This window comes from Bufo bufo, chromosome 3 (genome assembly GCF_905171765.1).
Source record: "Bufo bufo chromosome 3, aBufBuf1.1, whole genome shotgun sequence".
Taxonomy (NCBI): domain Eukaryota; kingdom Metazoa; phylum Chordata; class Amphibia; order Anura; family Bufonidae; genus Bufo; species Bufo bufo.
The window spans coordinates 408,163,898-408,189,909 of NC_053391.1; the positions used below are offsets into that span (position 1 = coordinate 408,163,898).

Here is a 26,012-nt window from a genome sequence, read left to right on the forward strand (position 1 = left end):
CACAGCCCCCCCCCTCCTCCATACAATCTCACACAGCCCCCCCCCTCCTCCATACAATCTCACACAGCCCCCCCCTCCTCCATACAATCTCACACAGCCCCCCCCTCCTCCATACAATCTCACACAGCCCCCCCCCTCCTCCATACAATCTCACACAGCCCCCCCCCCCTCCTCCATACAATCTCACACAGCCCCCCCCCTCCTCCATACAATCTCACACAGCCCCCCCCCTCCTCCATACAATCTCACACAGCCCCCCCCTCCTCCATACAATCTCACACAGCCCCCCCCCTCCTCCATACAATCTCACACAGCCCCCCCCCTCCTCCATACAATCTCACACAGCCCCCCCCCCTCCTCCATACAATCTCACACAGCCCCCCCCCCTCCTCCATACAATCTCACACAGCCCCCCCCTCCTCCATACAATCTCACACAGCCCCCCCCTCCTCCATACAATCTCACACAGCCCCCCCCCCCTCCTCCATACAATCTCACACAGCCCAGCCCCCCCTCCATACAATCTCACACAGAATCCCCCTTCCTACATAGACTTCTCAGCCCCTCCCCAGTAATCACTTCCACCTCTCAGGCACTGTCAGACTCTCTCCCCCTCTCTGTGCTACAGACATCGCCGAGTAGCCATCCCTGAGCTTCCTACTCTGCAAACAGTCGGCCAGCCAGTGCCTGTAATAGCAGAGCTCGCCGGCTGCCGACCCACGTGACCTAGGGATGTCACGTGATATTGTGACGTCAGGAGGTCCTTACGGAGAATAGTATTTAGCCTTTACCATTGGTGGAGAGGCTAGAGTTGTGGAGCCAGTGTAAGCACAGAGGCACATTGACATGTATAGCCGGGGAGAGGGCTGGCTGCAGAACCCGGTGCGGGTACACGGCAGCTGCACAGGTGAGACTTACCTCTGTTATTACTTATGCATGTGCCGGGGTTCGGGGCTCCTCTGCAGTGCTCATTCGGAATTCGCTGTGTGTGCCAGCCTAGCAATAGATGGAGCGCAGCACCGAGCTGGGAATGCATGTGTGTATTCTGCAGCACAGATCCATTATCCATTGGATTATCTCTGAGGGCATACAGTATTGCAGGTGGATCCTGTCTACCATAGGAGGTAGTGAATGGAGACCTGTCTAGATGACACAGATTGCTGCTATCTCATCATGATAACAGAGTATAACACTACAATCAGATGGAAAGTTGTAGTGATGCAGCAGAGCTGAGTGGGAACAGCAGAGTGTATCCTCAGTGCAGGCAGGAGAGTGTAATCTGTAGGAGGGCTGAGTCCTATTGCTAGATTATGGCAGATGATCCTCCTCCAGATGCTTTAATAAACTTGTTAGTCCGGTTACCATTAACCCCTGGATTCCCAGTTGCAATGTTTTTCTAGGGACAGCTCATGTCATCATCCTTCTGGTGTAGTCCTGGCTATTCAGGCTCATTGCTCTACTTCCTAGAAGGGGTGGATGAGGGGAGTTGTAGTAGACAAGTCCTATTGATCTGCTTTGTTGATCCTCTCCGACGTTTTGGTGCAGAGCTCTGCTTTTTGGCTTTCTGCGCTACAGATAAAGCTGCCCAGACAGGAACAAGTCTTTGGGAGAAGGGTCACAATTATTTGTGCATGGTTAGTTGTGCTGACGGTATGTTTTCTATATTATTCTGACGGAGGAGGCGACAATAAGATATATGGATATAGTAGCCATACAGGGAAACCTGTGTAGTTATCATATTCTCATAACAGATTCTACATCGTTGTAGATTTCAAGGCATGGAGGAATGTTCTGATCATCACAGACTGTGATTACAATAGAGAAATATATCTGTCCATAGTCGGTAAATCACAGACGTGTGCTGGCCATGTTCTCCATGGAGATAACACCCATCCATTGGTTTTAATGTGTTTATTGATCTATACTTGTTTTTCCAAAGCCTGTGGGTCAGTGGTAAAACAATGTAAGTATGTAGTACTTTGGTCTGTAATGCTCATCAAACATCACCCATTGAAGTCCATAGGTCAGTGAAAACCACTCGGATGATTTTCACTGACCATTGCTAGGAGATGCTCTGGAAATCCCTTTTTCAGCCTAGCAGTGGATGTGGAATACGAATGCCGGCAAGATGGCAAAAACAGACCTATGGACCAACAACAGTCCCTTCACGGACACCGTCAAAGAGGAACCACTGACCATCTCGTCCCAGATGTCATCCTGGACACTAACATGGGAAAGAGGCCTAACTGAAATCCGATCCTAGGGAAGATTGATCCTAATTTCTGCTAGGAAGAAGTGGCAGGGGTGGCCCACTACGCCCAAGTTGTCCTGCTTATTTTTCAAAAGGCTTTTCAAAATTAAGGTCTGGGATTTGTCAGCTATAGTCAGTTCCTCCATTTGTATGTCATTGCCCTAGTTCTGAGTAGGTAAATGATTCATGGCATTCTATAAACTGCCGAACCTTTATGGACAGTCAGAGTTCTCCATTAGTAGAATTTCTGACATAATTCCAGCGCTGCGTAAGCGCAGGAATGAGTGGTATGCCAGTGCGACAGTCTCATAGAAAATGCTTATTCAGTGGATCCTTGGATTGTTTAAGTCTACATACTTTTCTACTTTAAAGAAACCAATTAATACAATGACTTGCAGCTCATTAAGCCAAATTTTTCAGCCATAAACCCTGTCCTGGATTGTCTTTTAAGAATGCTTTCACACGTTGCAGAAATTTTCTGTGGCTGAAAAAATCAGTTCCATTCACCTGACTGGGGCTTGCAGAAATCCACGTGCTTGTCGCCAAAATAACCCCATTCAGATGAATGGAACTGATTTTCAGTTGCGGAAATTTCTGTAACAAAATCTGCCGTGTGTGAAGGCATCCCAGTACTTTGGAACATTCCTAATTATAATTTCCTCAAAACGTTTAGGGAGCCTTCTCACGCTGCAGATCTTTGCAACAGTTCCATTCATTTGCATGGGGTTGATTTGGCGACAAGCACGTGGATTTCTGCAAGCCCCAGTTAGGTGAATGGAAATGATTTTTCAGTCACAGAAAATTTCTGCAACTAAAGCCTCATTCACACGTCCGTGTCGTGTTCAAATCCGTGAGAAGGTGGTCAGTGATGCATCCGTGAAGCTGTCCGTGATGGGTCCGTGTGTCCGCTTTGTCCTGTCTGTGTTGCATCCGTGTTTCACTGACACTGCACATCTGAAAAATAATTTTCAAAGCATCTCTTCCTAATGATCCCTAAAACACGAATGCAACACGGATAGCATTTGTGTTGCATTCGTAGCTTTTACGGACCCATAGACTATAATAGGAGTGATGGATCAGTGAACACAGACAAAATAGAGCATGCATCTGTGCTAAAAACACGGACCCACGGACCGTGCTAAAACACTGATGTTTGAATACACACATTAAAATAAATGGGGACGTGTGCTGTCCGTGGAGAACACGTACAGCACACGTCCGTAAAACACAGATGCGTGAATGAGGCTTAAGTCTGCCTCATGTGAAGGCACCAGTACACTAGGGCTTAGACAATGACTTAGGTCAACCAATCCATGTGTGTCAGACGTTGCATTGCGGCGGAACACCTCTGCGTCAAGACTTAATTGCAGTTGCACTTTCACTGCCAAGTGTGCACACCGGCCCTTATAATATCTTGGGAAGAATTTAAAAAGTTAGAGAGCGGAGGTTGCATGAAAGTCGGGCTATGTTCACAACACACAGAAAATGATGTGTGTGCTGAAAAAACTGTGACCGATAAGAAGGTAATCTGCCTCTGAGAACTCCTGGGACGCCGTATAGTAGCATCTTGAACACGTATTGCTCCTTGTAAAATGGCTTTTTTACCCAGTGTAAGGGCTCATACCCATGAACATGTCCTACTTTTTGCGAAGTGGAGGTGCACGGATCGGAAGCCCACAGAAAAACTGCAAAGCTCTTCCGTGGGCCCTAAGTGCTCATGTCCGCGAATGTAAGTGCTCCGTGCTGTGGATGCGGACCCATTAACTTGAATGGGTTCGCATCTGCAAGATATGGCAAAAGATAGGACATGTCTTATCTTTTGCGGTGCGGAGGCACGGACCCAAAAGCCCACAGCAGCGCTTCATAGTGTCTTAAGATCCGTGCCTATGCTCCACAAAAGATGCAACCTGTCCTATCTTTGGCCGTATCTCGCGGATCGTGGACCCATTCAAGTCAATTTGTCCGAATCTGCAACACGGAGTGCATTTGGCCAGCGCCTGTAAATTGGCGGACCCGCCGTTTCGGGTCTGCAATATGGGCACAGAGCTCTTACATTCGTGGGCATGAGCCCTAACACACATTTTTTTGTGTGGACTCATTGGTACCCATACACTAGTCTTGATCTCTCTGCACTGGCGTGAGATGCACCTAATATATTAAGAGGCAGATGCCTAATTTCTGGCGAAAGTATAAATAACCCCTTTAATTAGGGATGAGCGAATTGACTTTGGATGAAACATCCAAAGTCGATTTGCATAAAACTTAGTTTCAATACTGTACAGAGCCAACGCTCCGTACAGTATTAGAATGTATTGGCTCCGATGAGCCGAAGTTATTACTTTGCGAAACGAACCTGAGTTCGGGAAATGTTTTTTTACAGTACAAATTAATTTATGAAGTTATTACCCGAAGTCTCGGGAGACTTCGCAAAGCAATAACTTCGGCTCATCGGAGCCAATACATTCTAATACTGTACGGAGCTCCTGCTCCGTACAGTATTAGAACGAAGTTTTATGTGAATCGACTTGGGATGTTTTATCCGAAATCGATTCGCTCATCCCTACCTTTTAATATCTAATCTTCCAATGTAACATTTGTAAGTTGTCAGTTTATATTTTTAATGACAACCAATTTTAGGTGAATACTGTATGTACTAACTCCTGAAATATGAGCTTTTACAGGGGTTGTCCCACAATTGCTTCTTAGAGCTAAGCTGCCCAGTGCTTAAGCAGCTCCTGCAAGTCCAACTTTTCTAAACCCTGGCTGTTATCGCTGGGTGGAACTTATATAGCTGCTTTTTTCAGATGAATTGAGGTTTTTAATACACAATTCTGTTGAGCCTGCCAGGGTGGGACGTCCGTGATGACCATCTTGTCACTGATGTCATCATGGAGGTGTAAAGGAGGCCTTAGGGAGAAATGTTAAGGACACCTTTACCACTCCTTCTTTAACCTTTTTATGTGCTTTTCGTATCACATATCGATAGCTCTTAGCAAAATACCTCAGAAAGACAAGCCTAAGCACTTATCGCTGTCTACTGTGTACGTTACCTAAACGATTGTCCCTGATTAAGACTTGTTTTATTGATCTTAATAAAACGAGGACAGGTTTTAAATTTTTTTTTTCCCTCACTGTTTAATCTCCACAGCGTTCAATATTCGAACAAAGTGCGTCCAATGACATACTGAGTTTGTAATGCAAATGTACAAGGCTTTAATCCATTTTCATAAATTGATAATCTGAGTCTTGTGTGCTAACAAGTGCTTCTGTTAATGTTTTAATTGACCTGGTGCTGCATGGTCCTCATTACCATTCATGATCAGCCTTCCTAGAGATTGTCACCTAAGTCAGGAAAAATCAGTTAATTGGTCATCTTCTGCTCATTATTCAGCGGTTGCTTCGTTTCCATTGTATGTTCTAATGGAAGGATCAGGTGCATACCTATCACATCAGCGGTCCCTGGAGCCCAGCCAAGCGCCTGCTCCAACCACTGAGCAACGTCTGGCTCATCACAACGATGGCCAACATTATTCAGAGATTAGACCCCAATAGCCTGTCACCTCTTTTTATAATTTGTAACATTTTCCAGCGTTTTGTTTGGGCAGAAGGTTTTGACATTAAGAGTGGAGAATACCGAGACATCATTACTAGCAACACACCCTTTTGAAAATGTCATCCTAGTTCTGTATGACCTTGTGCAATCTGATACATCTTTGTTCCAGAGGCTGAGAAACGAGACTGTGCTCTCAGCTGGGCGAGGGATTTTATTGGACATGAAAAATGTTAAGTATCGAGGAAAATTCCCAGTTAAATAATTATACTGCTGAAGGTGAAGACGCTCAGCTATGAGAAACAGTTGAGAGATTTCAGCTTGGAGCAGTGTGGATTCCATATTTTTCTACAGCTTCTGGGACACAGCCCCAATGTTTCTTCAGATAAATGTTCCGATGTTCTTATTTTAATGTGTACCTCCAGTTATAAACAGCTTTCCATAAATCAATAGTATAAGCTAAGATCAGAAACTTCATAGCTAAAACCTGTCTACAGCAGGGGTCGGTAATATCAGGCAATCCAGCTGTTGTGAAGCTACAACTCCCAGCATGCAGTTCACATGACTCTCATAGAAGTGAATGTAGCATGCTGGGAGATGTAGTTTCACAACACCTGGAGATTGCTGACCCCTGATCTAGAGAGAATAGAGTGACAATAAGGACTGTGAGAGTGGGGAGGAGGAATAATGAGCTTCTGGGAGGACACAGAACCAAACATCCGAAGTCGATTCGCATAAAACTTCGTTCTAATACTGTACGGAGCAGGAGCTCCATACAGTATTAGAATGTATTGGCTCAGATGAGCCGAAGGTATTGCTGTGCGAAGTCTCAAGAGACTTCATGCAATAACTTCATAAATTAATTTGTACTGTAAAAAACCTTGGAACCGAACCCGAGTTTGGGAAATGTTGTTTTTTTTTTGTTTGTTTTTTACAGTACAAATTAATTTATGAAGTTATTGTGCGAAGCCTCGCGAGACTTCGCAAAGCAATAACTTCGGCTGATCGGAGCCAATACATTCTGATACTGTACGGAGCAGGAGCATTATTAGAACAAAGTTTTATGCGAATCGACTTCGGATGTTTCATCCGAAGTCGATTCGCTCATCCCTAGTTATGGCCACATGGTCAGTTTTCTGCATGTGGTTTTGGGAACTGTGGTAATGTGTACAGTGCCAGAAGGCGTGTATATCACACCCAGATACCTCAGCTGGGTGAGATAACTAAAATCCAGAAAGCAGTGGTTTCAGTAAAGTGTAGTTTGCTGAGACACTTTTGTCTGCATTTTGTTCTGGGCTGGATTTTATTTGGATTGGTGGATAGGTTTAGTAGTGGGATCTGCCAGTCCACACCCTTCCAGTACATGTATTGCCTTTCGCTGAGGAGAGCGCAGGTGAGGCCTGCTGTTGTAATCATGGAGGGATAAAACAACCCTCTGTGTATGACAGAGAGCGAGAGAGATTTTGGGAAAATAGCCTGCAGAGGCTCTGTGTGGTCTCAGCCAGGAGGGCTGAGGGGCCACGAGACTGTGTGAAAACCTGAAGTTTGGTGGCCCAGCGACGCCTGCGGAAAGATGGTCGCACGGTCAGAGTTGGGAGGACTTCTGGACCATAATCCCCCAAAGGTACTGGTGTGGTCACAGCCTGGAGGCTGCTGGACCGTTTGGCTGAGGAAATCCGGATCTAATGCCATGTGTGAACTGCGCTCTATAGGTGAGGATAGAGACAACCTATGTATTAAATAGTGCCTAGACGGGCAGGTGTTTGTTTTTGTTTTATGTTTATGCTGGTGCTGAAGTGCCACAATAAAGCACCATTTTAACTTTAACCCCGTTGTCAGAGGAGAAGTCTGTGAATGCGACTCCCTGAGAGAGAACGATCCCTTAACCAAAACCAGGAGTGGTTTAAAAAAAGAGGAGGTCGTATCTATCCTTTATACTTTCTCTCCTTTCATCATCCACTCATGATTTTGGTTTCTAAAACTGCATCAGGAAACCTGACCGTGTGGTCATCCCCTTAGGCCTCTTTCACACGGGCATCATGTTTTTGGCCCGGATAAAATGCGGCTGCGTCTCGGGAAAATGCACGATTTTTCAGCGCGAGTGCAAAACATTGTAATGCGTTTTGCATGCGCGTGAGAAAAATCGGCATGTTTGGTACCCAAACCTGGACTTCTTCACAGAAGTTCGGGTTTGGGACCGGTGTTGTGTAGATTGTATTATTTTCCCTTATAACATGGTTATAAGGGAAAATATTAGCATTCTTAATACAGAATGCTTAGTACAATAGCGCTGGAGGGGTTAAAAAATTATAATAATTTAACTCGCCTTAATCCACTTATTTGCGCAACCCGGCTGCTTTCTTGTCTTTTTCTTTGAGGAATAGGACCTTTGATGATGTCACTGCGCTCATCACATGATCTTTTACCATGGTGATGGATCATGTGACGGACCATGTGATGAGCGTAGTGACGTCACCACAAGTCTATTTCCTGTGCACAGCAAAGATGAAGACAGAAGAGAAGCCGGGCTGCTCGAACAAGTGGATTAAGGTGAGTTAAATTATTATTATTATTTTGATTTTTTTTAAACCCCTCCAGCACTATTGTACTATGCATTCTGTATTAAGAATGCTATTATATTTCCTTATAACCATGTTATAAGGGAAAATAATAATGATCGGGTCTCCATCCCGATCGTCTCCTAGCAACCGTGCGTGAAAATCGCACCGCATCTGCACTTGCTTGCGATTTTCACGCAGCCCCATTCACTTCTATGGGGCCTGCGTTGCGTGGAAAACGCACAAAGAGGAGCATGCTGCGATTTCCACGCAACGCACAAGTGATGCGTGAAAATCACCGCTCATGTGCACAGCCCCATAGAAATGAATGGGTCCGGATTCAGTGCGGGTGCAATGCGTTCAACTCGCGCATTGCACCCGCGTGGAAATCTCGCCCTTGTGAAAGGGGCCTTACAGATTTTGAAGTTCAGGAACTTTAAATTGCTACTTCTTTGTATGGGTTTTATATGGAACACGTTCGGTCCTGTTTCTGGTCCAACCATGGCTTCCTTGCTCTGCCTCCAAAAGAACTGTTACTAAAATATGAAGAGAATGTCATGGTTTTACCTTCTACCTGCCTAAAATATTCAACTGGCACAGAATAAACATACAGTATTCTGTACGATCTATATTGCGATAATCTCTATGAAGCATGCAAGTAGTTGGAGATTACTATTTCGTCTCCTCATTGTTGCTGCTTGCTTCTACTATTCGACTGCTTGTTTTGACAAGTTAGGGTCAGTTACAGCCTGTGGCCATCAACCTGTTTTCAAGCTGCAGGTTCCATCATGAATTTTTTTTTTTTTAGGCTGCTTTCACATGAGAAAGTTTTCTGCGCGGGTGCAATGCGTGACGTGAACGCATAGCATCCGCACTGAATCCTGACCTATTCAATCTGTGTACATGAGCATTTTTTTTTTTTCACACATCAGTTCTGCGTTCCGTGAAATACGCAGCATGTTCTATATTCTGCGTTTTTTATGCATCCCTGGCCCCATAGAAGTGAATGGGGCTTCAGTGAAAAACACATTGCATCCGGAAGCAAGTGTGGATGCGATGCGTTTTTCACTGATGGTTGCTAGGAGATGTTGTTTGTAAACATTCAATTTTTTATCACGTGCTTGACTGAACTTGCTTGCAAAATGGTGCGAGTTTCCCTGAACGCATCTGGACCTAATCCGTCACGCTTGTGTGAAAGGGTCCTTAGAATCTTGTCTTGTACTTCCAGCAATCTTAAAAGATTTGTCCTTTATGTTGTGTATTTGGGTGCCTGACTTGTGGTGTGAACTGGCACAATAACCCTATTAGCGTTCCTGCCCGTTCATACGCTTCTTCAGTCATACAGTAGCCAGCACTACAGAGTAACAGAGGACTCTCACATTCAGTGCATCAGATTTTCATTTTGGTGTGAAGGATATAAACTTTGACACTATTTATAAGCTAAAACCATTCAGGCTTCCTGTGAAGACTCTATAGGGTGAGCTGTAAACATGCTCTCTCCAAAGTTTAGTAATGTAAGAAGATAATATCAATGTTTTTAATGGGCTTTTTTTTTTTTTTATTGTGTAAGATTTATTCTCCCATTATGCGCACTTCTAATAGTTCACATCTCAGTTTCATTTTCTGTTCTTCTAATCCGTCAAAAGAACAGAAAAAAAAAAACGGATCCTGTTGCATGGGTTTGAGCCATTCCTGTAGTTTTTATAGAAAAAAAGTACTGCATGCAGGACTTTTTTCCATTAAAAAAAAAAAGTCAAATGTGCAACAGGAGATAATATAAATATATATATATATATATATATATATATATATATAGAATTAAGAAAGACACCGCAGCACATCCGTTTGGTGAAAAAAGTGGGACCCTTTATTCACCTGTGCGACGTTTCGGTCCGCTTACTGGGACCATTAAGAATGGTCCCAGTAAGCGGACCGAAACGTCGCACAGGTGAATAAAGGGTCCCACTTTTTTCACCAAACGGATGTGCTGCGGTGTCTTTCTTAATTCTATATTGTACACCTTGGTAAGGTGTTTATCGCCGCTGGCACCCACACCCGACCACCAGGAGTGCTGCCCTGATTTCTTTATATATATATATATATATATATATATATATATATATATATATATATATATTTATTATTATTATTTTTATATTATTATGATATTAATTTTTTTTCTTTTTTTATGTTCTTCTGACGGATCAGTAAAATGAAACAGAGATGTAAACTCTACCTAAGGCTACCTCTGAACACAACGTGTTACCTAGGGGGTAACATCTGCATGGAGTTTGTATCCCTGCATTGTCCCCATGTATTTGGTTACTTCAGTTTCCTCCCACGCTCCAAAAATAAACTGGAAACTTTGGCTTCCTATGAAATTGAAGGAATGATAACGATTTCTGTACAATGCGGCAGAATGTGTTATAGCTATATAAGGAACATAAATAAATAAAATGGGAAAGAGACGTATCATTTAGGGTACTTTCACACTTGCGTTGTTTGATTCCGGCAGAGAGTTCCGTTGCCTGAACTGCCTGCCTGATCGGGCAAACTGTATGCAAACGCATGTCATTTTTTCAGACTGATCAGGCATTTTTCGGACTGATCAGGATCCTGATCAGTCAGAAAAATGCCTTGCAATACCGGATCCGTTTTTCCGGTGTCATCAGGCAAAACGGATCCAGTATTTATTTATTTTTCTCATTTTTAAAGGTCTGCGCATGCGCAGACCGGAAGGACGGATCCGGCATTCCGGTATTTTGAATGCCGGATCCAGCACTAATACATTCCTATGGGAAAAAATGCCGGATCCGGCATTCAGGCAAGTCTTCAGTTTTTTTCCGCCGGAGATAAAACCGTAGCATGCTACTGTTTTCTCTTTTGCCTGATCAGTCAAAATGACTGAACTGAAGACATCCTGATGCATCCTGAACGGATTACTCTCCATTCAGAATGCATGGGGATAAAACTGATCAGTTATTTTCCGGTATAGAGCCCTTGTGACGGAAGTCTATGCCGGAAAAGAAAAACGCTAATGTGAAAGTAGCCTTAGGCCTCATGCACACAACCGTTGTATTATTCCGTGTCCGTTGCGCCGTTTGTCGTGATTTTCAGCGGACCCATTGATTTTCAATGGGTCAGTTGAAAACTCGGCTAATGCACCGTTTGCCATCCGCATCCGTGGTTCCAGTCCGTCCAAAAAATATAACCTGTCCTAATATTTTCGTGGAAAACGGTTCCCGGACCCATTCAAGTAAAAAACGCGGAGGCACACAAGATTGTCATCCGCGTCCGTTTTTTTCCTATCATTTGCATGCCAAACCTGTCTTAGACTTTTTTTTACATTCCTTTATGTCTGGTGGTCATAGATGGGATATGAGAACAGTTAATCCTATAGCACACTGTGAAATGTATGTAGTGCATGTGTATTTTCTATTTCTGGGCGCTTTATCTTAACAGATATTGTTTGTACTGTTGAGATTTATCTTGGCCCTTACATTATAACATAAGTATCAATTAACACCTTGTTAATATCACAGTAGACTTAAGTAATACGATAAGGATTTAACTTTTAATCGGCCATGACAACTGATGCCAACCTCACTTCACATTACAAAGGGCATTGATGCTGTCGGCCGTGCCCTGCTGACACACAAAGCCTGGTTGTTTTGCCTGAAAGGTGAGAAATGCAAACCTACTGTATGCTTGTGCAGGAGAGATGTTCCAATATATGACAGTGTGAAATATCGTAGATACCCAGCTGTCCTATATTTAAATGTAACACCCCAGAGTGGTGTTACCACTACTGCACCCTGCTACTATCTCTAATGGGCTAATATAATGTCATCTTATGTATGTCTTTCCAGGTCCTCCACAATGTGCATTCATAATCTTGTTATGTAACTGTTTATTGCATGTAATGTGCCTGCTTCACCAGCAGGTGGCAGCGTAAATGGCAGAGCTATCCTAAGAGAGAATGGAACTTAACATTCCATTCTCCCCCCTTTGGGAAGAAGTGGGCCAGTCCTGCTTGCTACCAGAATGAGGTGGGGTAGTTCTAGTTTGTTCTGGTTGAGACTCCATGTTGGAGCTTCCAGGATTCTAACCTACTTTTTGGCTGAACATAAGTCCGACTACAAGAGTGAAGTGCAGCGTAGAGAGGAAACAAATACACCAGGTTAGCTTGTCAGTACAGCAGGGTGAGAGAAAAATATAGCAGAGTTGAGTTTGCCTGCCAATTTAATGGTAAAGCCTGCTGGAACCAAGACAAAGCCTGAAACTGTTTGGAGAAATGTTTATTCAAGTAAAGCCGCCATTGAACTTCATCTCAAGGTCTTGACTCAAGTTATTTCTTCAAATCCCTCAATTATTCCCCCTATTTATTGCTTCGGAGCCAAAGCCTGGGGTCCAGCCGTATCCAGGTAGGAGCACAGTGACACACATAAAGAGACATTTAGGCTGGACTACACTACTCGGCATTCCTACCAAACCTGCAACGCGATATAGAGGGCCCTGGGGTGAGGCCGCCGGTTGCACAGATAGAGGGGTACATTTTCTCAGTAACACTTTGGAGAACATTGGGGGAGATTTATCAAGACCAGTACTTTCTCTGCTCGTCTTGACATCCTCTGTGCTGCTGGAGGATACACCTAATTTATGAAAGGTGCAGGTCTCGTCATCAGTTAGGAGCATCCTTCCGGCAGTCCGTGCGCCTAATTAGAAATCTACGGAGCTGTCCTAGATTTCTGGCTTCATATGAACCGGAAAACTGGTGCAAATGAAGATACATTTTTCTTGGGTGTTGGCCATGCCCCTTTCCCGCCTTGTCATGACCCCTTTTTGAAAAGGGGGCGAGGGTGGTGTAAAAAGAGGCACTAGACGCAATCATTCAGCTTGCGACTTTTCAAAGCCACTTTTATAGCGCAAGGGAGATAATAAATCTCCCTCATTATGTTTGATTTCCTTGTCCAGATATTTATCATCTGAACGTAAATCTCATGAAGACAACCTCTGTTCAAAGAGAAGCTGGCATGGCTTCTGTAGAACATGAAGATCCCTTGTTATTATCCAGGAATGTCACTACTGTACACATTTCTCCTGCAACCGTCACTGAAGGGGAATTGTAGTATTACTTGTTCATCAATCAAATGAGCAATGCAAGGACACTCACTTAGGCTACATGCAAACGGCTGTTTTGGTACGCATCCGAGCCGCAGTTTTTGCAGCTCGGATGCGGACCCATTCACTTCAATGGGGCCGCAAAAGATGCGGACAGCACTCCGTGTGCTGTCCGCATCCGTGGCTCTGTTCCGTGGACCGCAAAAAAAAATAACATGTCCTATTCTTGTCCGCGCTTTGCGGACAAGAATAGGCAGTTAAATTAAAGGCTGTCCATGCCATCCCGCAAATTGCGGAACACACACGGAGGCCATCCGTGTTTTGCGGACCGCAAAACACACAACGGTCATGTGCATATAGCCTTAGGCTGCTTTCACAAAGTCAGTGTTGATCAGTGATTTCCAAAACCAGGAACCTTTCCTATTCTTGTCTGTATTCTGGACAAGGATAGGATAGTTCTTTTTGCGGACCGCAAAATGGTGTACAAGAGCCCTTAGGGTACATTCACACGACCGTATGTATTTTCCACAAAAAATACGGATGACGTCCATGTTGACCATATATTTTTTTTTCACATCCATTGTAACAATGCCTATTCTTGTTCACAAAACGGAAAAGAATAGGACGTGTTCTATCTTTTTTGCGGCACTGCAGAATGGATATATGGATGCGGGACCGCATTTTTTGCATCCCCATTGAAATGGATGGGTCCACATCTGTTCTGCAAAAAAAATGCGGATCAGATGTGGAGCAAAAATACGGTCATCTGAATGGGGCCTTATAACTTTATCTTTGTGTAGCCTCTACTCCTGGTTTTGACGGATGATCACTGACTGAAATCATTGATCAAAAACTGACCAAATTCTGGGTGTGAGAGCGGACTAACCTATCAGTCCTCTATGGTGTCTATGGTGAAACAACACCTGTGAGGAATTGATGTAAAAATTTATTTTTTAGGGTACTTTTACACTAGCGTTAAAGTTTTCCGGTATTGAGTTCCGTCTTAGGGGCTCAATACCGGAAAAAAAATGCATCAGTTTGGTCCTAATGCATTCTGAATGGAAAGCAATCCGTTCAGTATGCATCAGGATGTCTTCCGTTCTGTCCCTTTTATGGTATTTTCTCTGGCCAAAATTCTGGAACACATGCCAGATCCGGCATTAATTTCCATTGAAATTTATTAATGCCGGATCCGGTACCAAAATTGCCACATTGACGGAACTGGTTGTCTGGTCTGCGCATGTGCAGACCTATTAAAATGGGAAAATAATAAATACCGGATCCAGTTTTCCAGATGACACCGGAGAGACGGATCCGGTATTTTAATGCATTTGTCAGCCGGATCCGGAAACAAATATTTGTTTGCATACGGATTTCCGGATCCGGAACTGCCTGCCGGAATCCAACAACACTAGTGTGAAAGTAGCCTAAATTAAATAACTTTTCATTGTAACAGTTTATTTCTTGAAAACAGAGCCACCGTATTTGGTAGGCTGGATGCATACTCCTGAGAATCAAAATGGTACTTAGGCCTCATGCACACGACCGTTGTGTGCACCCGTGGCCGTTGTTCCGTTTTCCGTGATTTTCTGCGGACCCATTGACTTTCAATGGGTCCGTTGAAAACTCGGAAAATGCACAGTTTGTCATCCGCCTCCGTGACCTGTGTATCCTGTCCGTCCAAAAAATATATGACCTGTCCTATTTTTTTTGACGGACAACGGTTCACGGACCCATTCAAGTCAATGGGTCCGTGAAAAAACACGGATGCACACAATATTGGCATCCGTGTCCGTGATCCGTGTCCGTAGGCTACTTTCATACAGACGGATCCGAAGATCTGTCTGCATAAAAGCTTTTGGAAATTGGAAAAGTTGCTGCTTAATTTTTTATAATAGCAATCTGCATATACTCCAGAATGTTATGAAGAGTGATCAGATGAATTGCATAGTCCTTCTTTGCCATGAAAATTAACTTAATCCCCAAAAAAACTTTCCACTGCATTTCATTGCTGTCATTAAAGGACCTGCTGAGATCATTTCAGTAATCGACTTGTTAACTCAGGTGAGAATGTTGACGAGCACAAGGCTGGAGATCCTTTTGTCAGGCTGATTGGGTTAAAATGGCAGACTTGACATGTTAGGGCTGTTTCACACGAGCGGATGCCGTGCGTGGCATCCGCTCCGTGAAAGAGTGCCAAAACCCGATGCAGACTGCAGAGGCACGGAGCATTAACATGACTGATAATGCTCCGTGCCTCACTGTGACCTCTTTACTACGAAATCACAGTGACAACTTTATCTCACTGTGATTTCGTAGTAAAGAGATCACAGAGAGGCACGGAGCATTATCAGTCATGTTAATGCTCCGTGCCTCTGCAGTCTGCATCGGGTCTTGGCACTCTTTCACGGAGCGGATGCCACGCACGGCATCCGCTCGTGTGAAACAGCCCTTAAAAGGAGGGTGATGCTTGAAATCATTGTTCTTCCATTGTTAACCATGGTGACCTGCAAAGAAACGCGTGCAGCCATCATTGCGTTGCATAAAAATGGCTTCACAGGCAAGGATATTGTGGCTACTAAGATTGCACTCAACAATTTATAGGATCATCAAGAACTTCAAGGAAAGAGGTTCAATTCTTGTTAAGAAGGCTTCAGGGCGTCCAAGAAAGTCCAGCAAGCGCCAGGATCGTCTCCTAAAGAGTATTCAGCTGCGGGATTGGAGTGCCACCAGTGCAGAGCTTGCTCAGGAATGGCAGCAGGCAGGTGTGAGCGCATCTGTGAGGTGAAGACTTTTGGAAGATGGCCTGGTGTCAAGAAGGGCAGCAAAGAAGCCACTTCTCTCCAAAAAAAACATCAGGGACAGATTGATCTTCTGCAGAAAGTTTGGTGAATGGACTGCTGAGGACTGGGGCAAAGTCATATTCTCCAATGAAGCCTCTTTCCGATTGTTTGGGGCATCTGGAAAAAGGCTTGTCCGGAGAAGAAAAGGTGAGCGCTACCATCAGTCCTGTGTCATGCCAACAGTAAAGCATCCTGAGACCATTCACGTGTGGGGTTGCTTCTCATCCAAGGGAGCGGGCTCTCTCACAATTTTTCCCAAAAACACAGCCATGAATAAAGAATGGTACCAAAACACCCTCCAACAGCAACTTCTTCCAACAACAGTTTGGTGGACAATGCATTTTCCAGCACGATGGAGCACCGTGCCATAAGGCAAAAGTGATAACTAAGTGGCTCGGGGACCAAAACGTTGACATTTTGGGTCCATGGCCTGGAAACTCCCCAGATCTTAATCCCATTGAGAACTTGTGGTCAATCCTCAAGAGGTGGGTGGACAAACAAAAACCCACTAATTCTGACAAACTCCAAGAAGTGATTATGAAACAATTGGTTGCTATCAGTCAGGAATTGGCCCAGAAGTTGATTGAGAGCATGCCCAGTCGAATTGCAGAGGTCCTGAAAAAGAAGGGCCAACACTGCAAATACTGACTCTTTGCATAAATGTCATGTAATTGTCGATAAAAGCCTTTGAAACGTATGAAGTGCGTGTAATTATATTTCACTACATCACAGAAACAACTGAAACAAAGATCTAAAAGCAGTTTAGCAGAAAACTTCGTGAAAACTTATATTTGTGTCATTCTCAAAACTTTTGGCCACGACTGTATATTCTAACACAGAGGCGTTCCCATAGTGATGGGGACGCTTCTAGTTAGAATATACTACGAACTGTGTACATGACTGCCCCCTGCTGCCTGGCAGCACCCGATCTCTTACAGGGGGCTGTGATCCGCACAATTAACCCCTCAGGTGCCGCACCTGAAGGGGTTAATTTTGTGGATCATAGCCCCCTGTAAGAGATCAGGGGCTGCCAGGCAGCAGGGGGCAGACCCCCCTCCCTCCCCAGTTTTAATTTCATTGGTAGCCAGTGTGCGCCCCCCCCGGCCCCCCCTCTATTGTATTAATATCATTGGTGGCCAGTTTGCGGCCTACTCTCTCCCCCCCCCCCCCTCGATCATTGGTGGCAGCGGAGAGTTCCGATCGGAGTCCCAGTTTAATCGCTGGGGCTCCGATCGGTAACCATGGCAACCAGGACGCTACTGCAGTCCTGGTTGCCATGGTTACTTAGCAATATTAGAAGCCTCATACTTACCTGCTGCGCTGTCTGTGACCGGCCGGGAGCTCCTCCTACTGGTAAGTGACAGATCATTAAGCAATGCGCTGCACAGACCTGCAAAAATCGCAAGCATCGAGGGGGGGGGGGGAGAGAGTAGGCCGCAAACTGGCCACCAATGATATTAATACAATAGAGGGGGGGGCGCACACTGGCCACCAATGATATTAATACAATAGAGGGGGGGTGCACACTGGCCACCAATGATATTACAATAGAGGGAGGGAGGGGGGCCGCACACTGGCCACCAAAGATATTCAAACTGGGGAGGGAGGGGGGTCTGCCCCCTACTGCCTGGCAGCCCCTGATCTCTTACAGGGGGCTATGATACACACAATTAACCCCTTCAGGTGTGGCACCTGAGGGGTTAATTGTGCGGATCACAGCCCCCTGTAAAAGATCCGGTGCTGCCAGGCAGCAGGGGGCAGTCATGTACACAGTTCGTAGGATATTCTAACTTAAAGCGTCCCCATCACTATGGGAACGCCTCTGTGTTAGAATATACTGTCGGATATGAGTTTCACAATCTAACTCAAATCCGATGGTATATTCTAACATAGAGGCGTTCCTATGGTGATGGGGACGCTTCAAGTTAAAATATACCATCGGATTGGAGAAAACTCCGATCCTATGGTATATTAACTCCTGACTTTACATTGAAAGTCAATGGGGGACGGATCCGTTTACAATTACACCATATTGTGTCAACGTCAAACGGATCCGTCCCCATTGACTTGCATTGTAAGTCAGGACGGATCCGTTTGGCTCCGCATGGCCAGGCGGACACCAAAACGACTTTTTTTTTATGTCCGTGGATCCTCCAAAAATCAAGGAAGACCCACGGACGAAAAAACGGTCACTGATCACGGACCAACGGAACCCCGTTTTGCGGACCGTGAAAAAATACTGTCGTGTGCATGAGGCCTTATTGAGATGGAAAGACACAACATGAATTAGCACTTGGGTAATCTACTCTCTAGTGTAGTATACAAACTGGTTTACGCCTCAAAATGGATACCTATATTTTGTATAGGCGATAGTTCTGTATTATCATGTTTCTGGTATCATGATTGTATCTGTGTTGTCCTGTTTCAGGTATTATGATTGTATCTGTGTTGTCCTGTTTCAGGTATTATGATTGTATTCGTGTCATTATTTTTCAGGTATCATGATTGTATCTGTATTATGCTGTTTGAGGTGTCATTGTTTCTGTGTTGTCACGCTTTAAGTTATTGTGTTATCATATTCCAGGTATGCCAAGAAGAAAAATTTTGTTTGTGGGTTTACGGGAGTAATATAGGTGGTCTCTTTTGGTTCTAAAAAAAAAAAAAAAAAAAAAAAAGTGAAAACAGACAAACAAAACAATTGTCCATCAAAATATGCATTATGCATCCAACAGCATAAAGGAAACATGCGCTGAAAGCATGTACTGATCTTATAAAATTATCTATAAATGAAAAAACCCATGAAAATGAGTATAAAGCTGGCACATATTCACTCCAACATTCACTCTTAGGCCCCTTTCACACGGGCGAGTATTCCGCGCGGATGCGATGCGTGAGGTGAACGCATTGCACCCGCACTGAATACCGACCCATTCATTTCTATGGGGCTGTGCACATGAGCGGTGATTTTCACGCATCACTTGTGCGTTGCGTGAAAATCGCAGCATGCTCTGTTCTGCGTTTTTCACGCAACGCAGGCCCCATAGAAGTGAATGGGGCTGCGTGAAAATCGCAAGCATCCGCAAGCAAGTGCGGATGCGGTTCGATTTTCACGCACGGTTGCTAGGAGACGATCGGGATGGAGACCCGATCATTATTATTTTCCCTTATAACATGGTTATAAGGGAAAATAATAGCATTCTGAATACAGAATGCATAGTAAAACAGCGCTGGAGGGGTTAAAAAATATATATATATATATATATAATTTAACTCACCTTAGTCCACTTGATCGCGGCCCGGCATCTCCTTCTGTCTCCTTTGCTGAACAGGACCTGTGGTGAGCATTAATTACAGGAACAGGACCTGTGGTGACGTCACTCCGGTCATCACATGATCCATCACATGATCTTTTACCATGGTGATGGATCATGTGATGACCGGAGTGACGTCACCAAAGGTCCTTTACCTGTAATTAATGCTCACCACAGGTCCTGTTCAGCAAAGGAGACAGAAGGAGATGCCGGGCCGCGATCAAGTGGACTAAGGTGAGTTAAATTTTTTTATTTATTTTTTAACCCCTCCAGCGCTATTTTACTATGCATTCTGTATTCAGAATGTATTATTTGCCCTTATAACATAGTTATAAAGGGAAAATAATAGCAATCTACAGAACACCGATCCCAAGCCCGAACTTCTGTGAAGAAGTTCGGGTTTGGGTACCAAACATGCACGATTTTTCTCACGCGAGTGCAAAACGCATTACAATGTTTTGCACTCGCGCGGAAAAATCGCGGGTTTTCCCGCAACGCACCCGCACATTTTCCCGCAACGCCCGTGTGAACCCAGCCTTAGAACTGTGTTATACTCTTTAGGTGCCTGAAGCAACAGTAGTTTTCCTTTTGATCCATGGATCCAAGATTTGGATTCCTCCCAGCTGCATTATGTTTGCTTATACTTAGATCTGGATCAACCAGTTTTACCCATTGACAGATGGACAGAACCTTTTGGAGGCTTACAGTTGAGGAGAATCTTTTTCCTTGGATAAAGATCAAAAGCCTATGAAGCTTTCTGTTGTGTTTGATGGGGATGAATTCTGATATTAGATCCAGCAGGCTTCTTGCTGGGGAGCAGACCTCTGGAACCCCAGTTTAGTGTTTATGAACTTGTCCACCTTTGACTTGTACTGTTTCAAGATGGGATAGGTCCATACCTATGGTTAAAAATACCTCTGTATTCATTGCATCTAGTACAAATAGTACTTGGCAACCTGTGCATTTGTATCTATTGGTGTCATACACCCTATGATGCCATTTAGGCCTCTTTCCCATGGTTGTGTGCGCCCCGTGGTCGTGCTGCATGAGCACAGTCCGTGGGTCAGTCCGCGATCCTGCTGTTCTGCAAAAAGATAGGACATGTTCTATCTTTTTGCGGAACGGAAGTATGGGACGAAACCCCACGGAAGCACTCCGTAGTGCTTCCGTAGGGTTCCGTTCTGTACCATTCCGGATTTGCGGACTCATTGAAGTGAATGGGTCCGCATCCATGATGCGGAATGCCCACGGAAAGGCACTCGTGTATTGCGGATCCGCAAATGCGGTCCGCAATACGGCAACTGGGCGCACATGCCCGTGGGAAAGAGGCCTTAAGCATATGTTCACACCTCAGTTTAACTGATCCAGCAGAATGTTCCCGCAGAGAACAGCCTGCCAGAGTTTACCAGATACTGCCTATTACCACCGGACTCCATTGACTATAACTGGATCCGGCCGCTTTCTTGCATAAGTGCTGTTTTTTGCAGGTTTTTTTTATTGCATGCAGTGGCTTTTGTCCTGCTAGAAAGTGGCATATTGTATAAATATGGCATGCTCCAATTTTCAAAAGCTGCAGCGTGCCCTGAAAAATGTATGGTTTTAATTTTCGCTTTGGCGATGAGATTTAATAATATCTCAACAACAATTTGCCCGCACCTTGTAAATACGCTGTACTTAAATTTTGTTTCAGAAAATGAATTTCATGCTGGCAATGTAGCCTGCATATCCTAAACAAAGCTAGCTTTTCAGAGTTGAAATACTTTTTTTGCCTAAATATTCCGCATTGAAAGATTTCTTACAAGATATGGTGTGAAATTACTAATAGAGAAAGACAGAGCTGTTTCAACACCATAAGGATGTATGCATGGATTTTCCGTGTGGATTTTTGTGTGAAAGCTAAGTAGATCAGATTCTCAAAATGAGAATGATGAAGGGGATGATAAAATAATAGAGTCCAGACTTTGTGATGAAGTTCAGTAACTGCTTTACTTTGCATAAACGTTTCTCCAACAGTTTCAGGCTTTGTCTTGGTTCCCAGCAGGCTTTAGCATTAACTTTGGCAGGAAGAAAAAATGGTGGATGGAGTGTTAAAGATAAAATTTGGGAGAGCTTTAAAATATAACTTTTACTGGTAGTTTATATAAAATATATAGCGCCACAAACAGATACTTGCGATATGGCTAGAATGTATGGAACAATCTTACCATTCAGACGCCCCCTGATAGGGATCAGCCTAGCGTGGTGGAAATAATACCGCGTCTGGGCCGAGGGTTAGATGTAGTCGTAGGTAAGTTCAGGTTGTAGACTGGTGCAGGGAACAGTTGTCCCTAAAAAGCCCTAATGGGGGAGGGGGCAGCGCTGTATTTCACCTGCCTATCTACACAGAGTTCCTACCCCGCAAGGGGCGGCCCTGTCCGGATACCTTACCCTAGATGAGGCGGGTATCCCTAATGTTGCCCTATAGGATGGTTCCCAACGTGTCACGTTTCAGGTGATAAATCATCAGGGGAAGAGATCCAAAAAATGTGCAAATATAATCCTTAGATCAGTGGATCAATAGGATTGGAATAATGGGACATTGATGGTCCTGAGGAGAGGGAGACCCCAAAAGTTCATCAAAGAGGGGCGCCTCTGGGGCAGCTGAACTGATATTGTCAGCTGCATGCCGTTTGCCATGAGGACGCTGTATTTAAGCAGCAAAGCGCGCGCCCTGTGTCTAACACCCGTTAGACACAGGGCGCGCGCTTTGCTGCTTAAATACACAAATGAGCCTCTAGGAGCAATGGGGGCGTTGCCCTTACAACTAATGGTTTATTTTTGTTTGCATATTTTAGACCCTGTTTTAATTTATATTAGTATTATTTGTATTTTGACCCTGTCATTGTTGGCTACCTTTGGAGCAGTCATAGCTATATTCTTAAAGGGATTCTGTCAGCTAGTTTTAGCATATAGAGCTGTGTACATGTGCGGCTAGATCGCCACTAGCACGTCCACAATATACATTTTCCATAGCTGTGAATGTTTTTAATCAGTCCAAAAAAAACTACGATTTTCTATACATGCAAATAAGGCTAGTAAGGAGCCCAAGGGGCTGTTACCAATGTTTCAGGAGCCCAGCCACGCCCACTGTGAAGGTGCCCAGCACCGCCCCGCCTCCTCCGAATCTCCTCCTTGCTCCCCCGACGTAACAGTTCAACAGTTGAAGCGATGTAATCTTGCGCATGCACAAGTATGCCGCATATCAGTTCGGGCATGGTGTTCCTTCCCTGTGCTGGCATCAGCCTCAGGAAACGAACTGCTCATGCGCTAGCTGGCAAGCACGAGATTACGGCGCTTCAACTGTGTGACCTCGGGGGAGCATGAAGGAGATTCGGAGGATGCGGTGCTGGGCGCCTTCGCAGTGGGCGTGGCTAGGCTCCTGAAACATTGGTAGCAGCCCCTTGGGCTCCTTACTAGCCTCATTTGCAAATATATAAAAGCATTCACAGCTATGGAAAATGTTTACTGTGGACGTGCTAGTGGATATCAACATGTACACAGCTCTATAGGCTAAAACTGCCTGACAGAATCCCTTTAAGACAGTTATAAAGACACTTATAAACAACTGATAAAGTTGTTCCATTAAAAATGAAAAATAAAAACTGAAAGTGACAAAATAAAGGAAAAAAACATTAGTCATCTCTTCAATCCCATGCAAATCCAGCTCAGGTTACCTTTTTTACAAGAGGTCATCTTGTGGCCGCTGCATCGAATCAGTGACTAGAGTATTAATGTTTCTATGGGTATCATGGCTTCCATTGCTGAGTGGTGATATCAGTAGTATGGGACGTGATATGCTGGCTGCTTGTTAACAAGAATTGGGGGTCTCCTGAAGCATCTGTTCTGGCTTCACAAGGGATAGAAAAGGTGAGTAGTGGTTTTTATTTGTAACTAGCAGAAGGACCCGGCTTCGCACGGGTATATTTCATTTAATGTTTGTGAGTGTTGTTATAGTGGATACTGTCTATCTTTTAACAGTGACCTCCACAGCCCCCCACCCCTTAACACTGACCCCCATTACCTCACAGTGCCGTGTCTCCTTAAAATGGGATCTCCAGAGCAGCCCACCCCCTTAACTTTGACCATCACAGCAGCCCGCCCCTTTAACAGTGACCTCTACAGCACCTGCTCCTTAACACTGACCATTGGTTACAGTCTCCTTAACTGTGACCTCCACCATTCCGAACTCCTTAACAGCGACTGCCCCTTTAACAGTGACCTCACAGTACCCCGCTGGCCCTTTAACCTCTTAGTGACCACCCATACGTGTTTATACGGCGGTCACTAAGGAGCCTTAGGCTGGGCCGCTGCTTTTTTTACGGCGGCCAAGTCTAAACGCTGCACGGGTCCCCCGTGCAATGGGGAGCGGGGATCCGGCTCTCACATGAGGGCCGCGGCTGTGTTCTAACAGCCCGGAACGGCATGAGTGCCGATCTGGGCTGTTTAAAGCTTTACATGCCGCGGGCAATGGGGCCCGCCGCATGTAAAGTGCTGACTGAAGAAGCTGACTCCCTCTGTCTCCCATCGGCACCCAGCAAATGCGATCGCGGGGTGCCGATGTGTGTGAAGGCTTCCTGGGGTCTGATGTAGGCCCCAGACCATCCTTCAGTAATTTCCAGCAGGCTGCGCCTCTCTGGCACAGCCTGCTGGTCAATGTTAGAATAGCATTGCCATTAAAATGTAAAGCACTATAGGGATAGTGCATTTCATTTTAAAAGCAATCAAAAAGCTGTCTGTTATAGTCCCCTTGTGGGACTATTAATTGGTTAAAAAAACGAATTTATTCAATAAAAAAATCCTATAATAAAAAATTAAGCTTTTTTTTCATAGAAAATACGCTTTTCAATGAAAAAAATTGCAAAAAAAAAATGTTTAGTATTTTTGGTATTTCCGCGTCCGTAACGACTGGGACTACATAAAGATCATGTAAATTATCCCCTACGGTGAACGCCGTAAAAAAGAGAGAAAAAAAAAGAAACTGAATTGCTAATTTATTCTTAGTTGCCGCTGACCAAATGTAATAACAAGCGATAAAAAAGCACCATTTACTCCAAAATGATACCAATGAAAAATACAAGTCGTCCTGCAAAAATCAAGCCCTCACACAACTCCATAGAAAGAAAAATAAAAAAGTTGTGTCTTGGGAAAAAAATAAGGGGTTTGAGAAACATAGAATGTGTTGGCAGATAAGAACCATTTGGCCCGTCTAGTCTGCCCAATATACTGAATACTATGGATAGCCCCAGGCCCTATCTTATACCTTATGCCTATCCCATGCATGCCTAAACTTCTTCACTGTATTTGCAGCTACCACTTCTGCAGGAAGGCTATTCCATGCATCCACTACTGTCTCAGTAAAGTAATACTTCCTGATATTACTTTTAAACTTTTTTCTTCTTTTAAATATTCTCTCCTCTTTTACCTTGTTGATTCCCTTTATGTATTTAAAAGTTTTTATCATATCCCCTCTGTCTCGTCTTTCTTCCAAGCTATACATGTTAAGGTCCTTTAATCTTTCCTGGTAAGATTTATCCTGCAATCCATGTACTAGTTTAGTAGCTCTTCTCTGAACTCTCTCCAAAGTATCAATATCCTTCTGGAGATATGGTCTCCAGTACTGCGCACAATACTCCAAGAGGTCTCACTAGTGCACTGTAGAGCGGCATGAGCACCTCCCTCTTTCTACTGGTAATTCCTCTCCCTATACACCCAAGCATTCTGCTAGCATTTCCTGCTGCTCTATGACATTGTCTGCCTACCTTTAAGTCTTCTGAAATAATGACCCCTAAATCCCTTTCCTCAAATACTGAGATTAGGACTGTATCACTGATTTTATATTCTGCTCTTGGGTTTTTACGCCCCAGGTGCATTATCTTGCACTTATCAACATTACATTTTAGTTGCCAGATTTTTGACCATTCCTCTAGTTTTCCTAAGTCCTTTTCCATTTGGTGTATTCCTCCAGGAACATCAACCCTGTTACAAGTCTTTGTGTCATCAGCAAAAAGACACCTTACCATCGAGGCCTTCTGCAATTTCGCTGATAAAGATATTAAACAATATGGGTCCCAGAACAGATCCCTGAGGTACCCCACTGGTAACAAGACCATGGTCTGAATATACTCCATTGGCTACAACCCTCTGTTGCCTGTCCCTCAGCCACTGCCTAATCCATTCAACAATATGGGAGTCCAAGCTCAAAGACTGCGGTTTATTGATAAGCCTTCTATGTGGGACAGTATATCAAAAGCCTTACTAAAGTCTAGATAAGCGATGTCTACTGCACCTCCGCCATCTATTATTTTAGTCACCCAATCAAAAAAAATCAATAAGATTAGT

General features: G+C 44.3%; 1 protein-coding gene across 2 annotated transcripts in view; it reads left to right on the top strand.

The window, feature by feature from the left end:
- Positions 1-803: 803 nt before the first annotated feature.
- The window catches only part of CAMKK1 (calcium/calmodulin dependent protein kinase kinase 1), a 271,268-nt gene continuing 246,059 nt past the window's right edge, over positions 804-26,012 (top strand). For both annotated transcript variants that reach the window (XM_040424856.1, XM_040424857.1), the window contains exon 1: positions 804-907. The gene's annotated coding sequence lies outside the window, so the exon portion shown is untranslated. The remainder of the gene's footprint in view (positions 908-26,012) is intronic.